Source organism: Bidens hawaiensis, unplaced genomic scaffold (genome assembly GCF_021521415.1).
Source record: "Bidens hawaiensis isolate Kalapana, Puna unplaced genomic scaffold, B.hawaiensis_p1.1 tig00038204_1, whole genome shotgun sequence".
Lineage (NCBI taxonomy): Eukaryota > Viridiplantae > Streptophyta > Magnoliopsida > Asterales > Asteraceae > Bidens > Bidens hawaiensis.
The window spans coordinates 193,494-199,943 of record NW_027496713.1 but is presented as its reverse complement, the minus strand read 5'-3'; the positions used below and the strand labels follow the sequence as shown (position 1 = coordinate 199,943).

Here is a 6,450-nt window from a genome sequence, read left to right as displayed (position 1 = left end):
CTTCCAGTTTTCAAATTAACAAACCCGTTGATTCCACTTACCGATTATGGTAGTGGTGGTTCAGCTGCTGGAAAAAGGGGTAGCAAAACCATAGCTTGTCGCTAGTGAAGCTAGCAAAACCCTAGCCAGGTCATCGGCGCTGATGTTCCTTTGGATTTCTTTCTTTTACATCTGTGTTTTCTAGAAAGCAATGTTGATGTTGCAGGGCAATAAGCAAGACACACTGACACGTGCTAAACTTGAAATTCCGAAACTACCCCATATACTATAGCTGTCGTGAAATTCCAAAGATAGCCTTGGTACTGTAGCAATTCACTTTGCTTTCATATATAGTATAATATGATGTCATTCATATCATGTTTATTCGTATTCAGGTTGATAACTCTTTAATGTTAAAATATAAAGTATACATTTTGTGTTCGGGTTGATTTCTTTTATATTTTATTTGTTTTGTTAAACAAGTCAACATTAATGAAAAACATGTATGTTTTATAAGGTGAGTCCTTTCATAAAAGACCTACTTAACCCACTTACATCTTAAATATAACATCTGATGAATCACAAAATATAATATAATGTTGGGCAAAGCATAACACAATGCTGAGAAATATAATACATTGTCGAGGAGAAAATACACAATGTCAAATAAGAAAGACAAAATGACAAAAATATACAAAAAAAAAACACAATAAGAAATAAACACAAAGATCTAAACACAAAAATTCTAAAATCTAAAATAGAAATTGAACAATGAAAAAAAACCCTAATATTGTAGAGTTCAACGAAACGGTTTCAACACCTCTAATTTGAGTTGAATCAGAGTTCGTTTGATACCTTTCATACGACTTCCTAATTTTGAAGACTATATGTATTTAAACCCAAAAGTGAATACAAAATTATGATTCCTCTCCCTCTTACAACACACTTCAACTTGTAATGTATTAACTTTCAATCACACCTAATCTAAAACCAGCTTTTAATTATTTAATCAAATAAATTGAAGTGAAATGTATTTACTTCCAATCACACCTAATCTAAAACTAATTTATTTAATTAAACAAATGTTATAACACTATAATAATAATTTTATTCAACCAAAATAAATATATGTTTAATTAATAATAACAAATATAAAATTAATCATAATAATATATATACAATATAAAAAGCTAATATAAAATATAATTGCAATAGTATAGTATTATAGTATTGATACTAACCAATAATAAAATTATGGTACTAAAACATATTAACTAAAACTCTTAGTATTATAATATTATACCTAAAAATTTAATAATAATAATAATAATAATAATAATAATTAAAACTGAACTAGGTTACAAAACACACCGCATTGCGACGGCGCAGCTAATTGAATTAGATTGGTACCGGTTAAAGTCGTTACGGTACCAACACTAAATCCAGAAAATAGTTTTGTAACGTCCAAAATAGTATCAGCACACGTAAAACTTATAATTAAGGTGACACAAATTATATCGGTATCGGTTAGATTTGTTACGACACTAGCATAAATCCAAAAAAAAAATAAATTAGCTAGTAAACAACCGTAGTAGTAGTAGCACTAGTATAGCTTATGATGAAAGAAATTTAACATGATACGTTTATTAGGTCGGTAAAACCTGGATGTTCTGATTGCGATTTGACGCGAATTCGGTAGTATATATGTTTGTAACAGTTAAATTTTTAACAGTAGCGGAACTAAATTTATAAAATAAATTCGATAATTAGCATATTTTAAACAAAACACACAAAAAAAGTAACGCTACTCACATAACTTATGATAAAAATATTGCATATTTAAACCAATATTTATTTGGGTCAGTAAAACCCAGAAGTTGATAAAATTCGCACTTTGAGACGGCAAGTTGACATGAATTTAGTCGGTGTTGATGATGTTCATTACGTTACAGGAACTAATCCCAAATTACAAACTCATCAAATAGACAATTTTTAAAAGAAAAAAAGACTCAATAGTTGATAAAATCCGGGTTATGTGACGGAGAGTCAACATTAATGTTAATGTTGGTAAAATTTCTGTGTTACTTTATTTTGGTTGGTAAAACGATCAATGTTATTTTATTTATTTTAAATCCGTTTTATAATTGTCGTGAAAGGGCTGTTGGCTGGTAATATGTTGCTAACGTCTGTTAGGAATCCGATGGACGTCATGTTATCACCCGACCACCGCCGTGTTATGGTCGTTTACAACTATTATCGACGTATTTCCGACATAAAGTTATTGGTGTGGTTACTCAAAAGCAATTAAAATTTCATGTAAGAAATGCCTAAAATTTCTACTTAAGTCCTATTTTCAACCATAAAAGTTCATGTTGTCTTATTTGTGTGAAAGTGGACATCATAAAGACTTTTTTTTCTTTTCATAAGTCCTGAAAAGAACTTTAGTTGCGTTATCTAACAATTGGACAACGGATCTTTTCTAGTTGTTTTTTTCTTTTAATTTATTTTTTTAAAATGAGCATTTCTTTTTCTTAAAAGTCTTCCACTGACAATAATAATTGAATTTATACCTCATCACACTATCCTTTCATCATCACTGCAATGAAATCTCTCACACTTCTTCCTTCATCTTTTCCCAACTCTTTCTTATGGTTTCTCTTGGTTTTATCACTTTGCTGCATCTGTTTTTGTAATCAAAGTTCAGATCCTGTGTTATGTATACCCACTGAGCGATCGGCTCTTGTTGATCTCAAGAACAATCTCACTGACCATGCAAACCATCTAACTTCATGGGTAGGCAAAGACTGTTGCAGTTGGTTCGGCGTGGTTTGCGACAATATCACCGGTCATGTACACGAGATTCGCCTTGGAGGGCACAAACAAGTACTAGAAGGAACCATAAGTCCATCAATTATCCAACTGGTACAGCTCAGACACCTCGACTTGAGCTGCAACTTTTTTTGGTTCAAATCGATCCCAGCATTCATCGGTTCTTTCCAAAATCTTGTATATCTTAACCTCTCATACTCGGGATTCCAAGGGGAAATTCCCCACCAACTTGGAAATCTATCAACATTGCGTGTGCTTGATCTTTCTCAAGATGAATTTCTAGTACCATATTCTAAAAGCTTAATTTGGCTAAATAATCTTGAAGTGCTTCAACACTTGGATATGAGTGGCATCATGCTCGAAGAAGCTTCAGATTGGTTTCCGGCAATCAGCAACCTCACTTCTTTGCTAGAGCTTCGCTTTTCTGATTGTTTGTTAGGTCGGCTACCTAGTAATCCAACTACAGTTAGTTTTACGTCCCTTATTGTCCTTGATCTTTCATATAACTACTTTGGCTGTTTGATTCATGAGTGGATTTTCAGCCTAGGCAATTTAGTTTTGTTAGATTTGACTGATTGCTCTTTTAGAGGTGTAAATCCTGGAACTCATGGCGGTTTCCATAGAATGCCTTCTTTAAGGACTCTTCGTGTGTCTAGTAACCATTTTGTGAATTCTTTGCCATTGAATGGATTGTCTAGCCTACATCATCTTCGTTTTCTTGATGTTAGCCACTGTGATATTTATTCACCAATTTTAGGCTACCTGCACAACTTGTTTTCAATTGAGCACATTGACTTATCTTACAATCGGATTGTTGAGGAGATACCAACATCATTAAGTAATCTTTGCAACATCACTACCCTTGATTTGCAAAATAACAAATTTTCAGGTGATGTGTCAGAGATTCTTGAAAAATTTAGTGAATGTGAGTCACCTAACGTGAAATTATTAGCTTTTCGTAATAATCATCTAAGTGGCCAACTACCAAAAAGAATAGGAAAATTGAAAAATCTGATCCATATTGATCTTGGTAACAATAACTTAACAAGGACTGTTCCGTATTCTTTAGGAAGTTTGTCACTCCTACAGACGTTAGACATCAGTATAAATCAGCTATCAGGTTCAATCCCATATACGATTGGTGGCTTATCATCATTGGAATCATTGGATCTTTCGTACAACAATTTGAATGGAAGTCTTCCTGAAAGCATCGGCCGACTCGGTAAACTATCTTCTCTCCACCTTGATCACAATTCATTTACGAGTATTCTGACTACAACCCACTTTGCCAATCTGACAACGTTGAAATATTTGTGGGTTGCGGATAACAAGTTGGTGATCAAGTTAAATGCTAACAATTGGATTCCACGTTTCAAACTCAAAGTGCTTAGAGCAGGTTCTTGCAGTTTAGGCCCTGAATTTCCTTCATGGATTCGGACGCAAACGGACTTAGAAGAATTAGATGTAGCCAACGCAAACATATCAGGCACCATCCCCAATTGGATTTGGACTGCATTCCCTAGTCTGTATTACCTGAACATGTCTAACAACAACCTTCAAGGAAAGTTGATAGATGGTACTTTACGTGGTAATTTCAGTGCAGCAAATTTCCTGGATCTTTCAAACAATATTCTCTCAGGATCTTTAGAACACTTTTTGTGTTACGGCATTCAAGATCCGCAATTAAGAGTTCTTAATCTAGCAAACAATAAAATGTCAGGTGTTATCTCAGATTGTTGGATGAATTGGCAATCTCTAGTCATTCTGAACCTAGAGAAAAACCAATTCTCTGGTATAATCCCATCATCTTTAGGAAATATTTCTACCTTACGGTCACTAGATATGGATGATAACAGACTATCTGGTGGATTACCTCTCTGGCTACTGAATTCCATCAGCCTGGTAATCATTGAGCTTGCGCAAAATAAACTAATGGGAAAAATACCAACATCAATACAGAGAAATAATACAAGTATGAGACTTCTAAGTCTTCATTCTAACAAATTTGAAGGTAAAATCCCTGATGAATTATGTCATCTCAGGTATCTTCAGATTTTGGATCTTGCTCATAATAACTTTTCTGGGAACCTACCGACTTGCTTTGCAAACTTCTCTGTCATGTCTGGAAGTCCGACTTTTTTTTTGATGGATTCTTTGCAAATAGCACCACACCTGATTACCAAATAATCAGCGCATCATTGGTGACTAAGGGAATAACTTATACATACAACACCATACTTTATCTAGTGACATTATTAGACCTTTCTGATAACAAATTTTCGGGGTCAATTCCTGATGAACTTGTTGGACTTTTGGGCTTAAGGTTCATCAACCTGTCACACAATGATCTAACTGGAAGAATTCCCAACTCGTTCAGTCATGTTGGAAAGCTTGAAGCCTTAGATCTATCAATGAACCATCTTGATGGAAATATTCCTTTCAGCCTGTCACAGTTAACTGCTTTGAACTGGTTGAATGTATCGTACAACAATCTTGTAGGAAGAATCCCGACAGGCCGTCAACTTCAAACATTCAGCGAGCTGAGTTTCACTGGGAATTCGCTTTGTGGGGATCCTCTTCCTGTGTGTTTACAAAATATTGGTGATCCCAAAGCGACTACCTACGGACATGATGAATCTAATCACATTGATTGGATCCTAGTGATACTTGCACTTGTTGGATTGGTTGTTGGTTTTTGGATCATCCTTGCCCCGTTGTTATTAAGCAGACGATGGAGAATTGCATATTATCAATTTCTTGAAGAAATCTTGTTCAAGCTTCAAAATTTCGTCTTTCTCCTATTCCTACGTAAGTCTTAACCTAAATTTTCCTTTTCAATTGCGTTCTTTGTTTACGAGTGCGAATTAAAATCTGATGCTCGAAAAGATTTTGAAAAAAAAGCCCAACCAGCTCTTCTCAAATTGATTTGAAGTAACTTTTGAAAAACGTTTAAATATATAATTTATATTCTTCAAATTGACTTAAGTATTAATAAAAAACCATGAAGTTCCTGTCATCAATTTGCAAACAATTTCAGGATGCTAGTTGCAAAATTAGGTAAAATCACACACACGACCAAACAATTATATACCACTGAGAGTTGCATAATAACTATTATAATTGATTACTATTTACATAACTATCCGTTATTGGTTCGAGTCTCCTTAAAAGGAGTTTGCAACGAGGTAAGAAGTGTTTAAATATTAAATCTGACATTTCTTTGCTAAAAGTGATGTATTAGAAATGAAAATGATTTGAGAAATTTGGTGGAATTTTTGTAGAAAAATCCTTCAAGTTGTTAACATAAAACGATTCTATACATGATAAACTACTCTCTATATTTTTAATCCAACACCTACGAGCATGCCCTGCACAGTGTGCAAGCCAGCGACGTGTGGGCACAAATGCAAACCAAAACTCTCTTTCTCATAGGATCCTCGTCACTTAGATAATCTTTCTCTTGGGTGTAAAGCAAAAGAAATGTAAGTTACCCACTTTTTCCTAATGTAAAATTTGTAATTTTTTATCACGTTGTTGACACATAAACTTCTAGAATATGCTACACTTATATTAATAAATATGGAAAATTAAAAAAAATATTCACTAACAACTATGTAAAATAAAATTTGAAACTGAAAAATG

At 33.7% G+C, this 6,450-nt stretch overlaps 1 pseudogene; it reads left to right on the top strand.

Moving 5' to 3' along the window:
- Positions 1-2,580: 2,580 nt before the first annotated feature.
- On the top strand, positions 2,581-5,627 carry LOC143590188 (receptor-like protein EIX2; annotated as a pseudogene).
- The last annotated feature ends 823 nt before the right edge of the window (positions 5,628-6,450 follow it).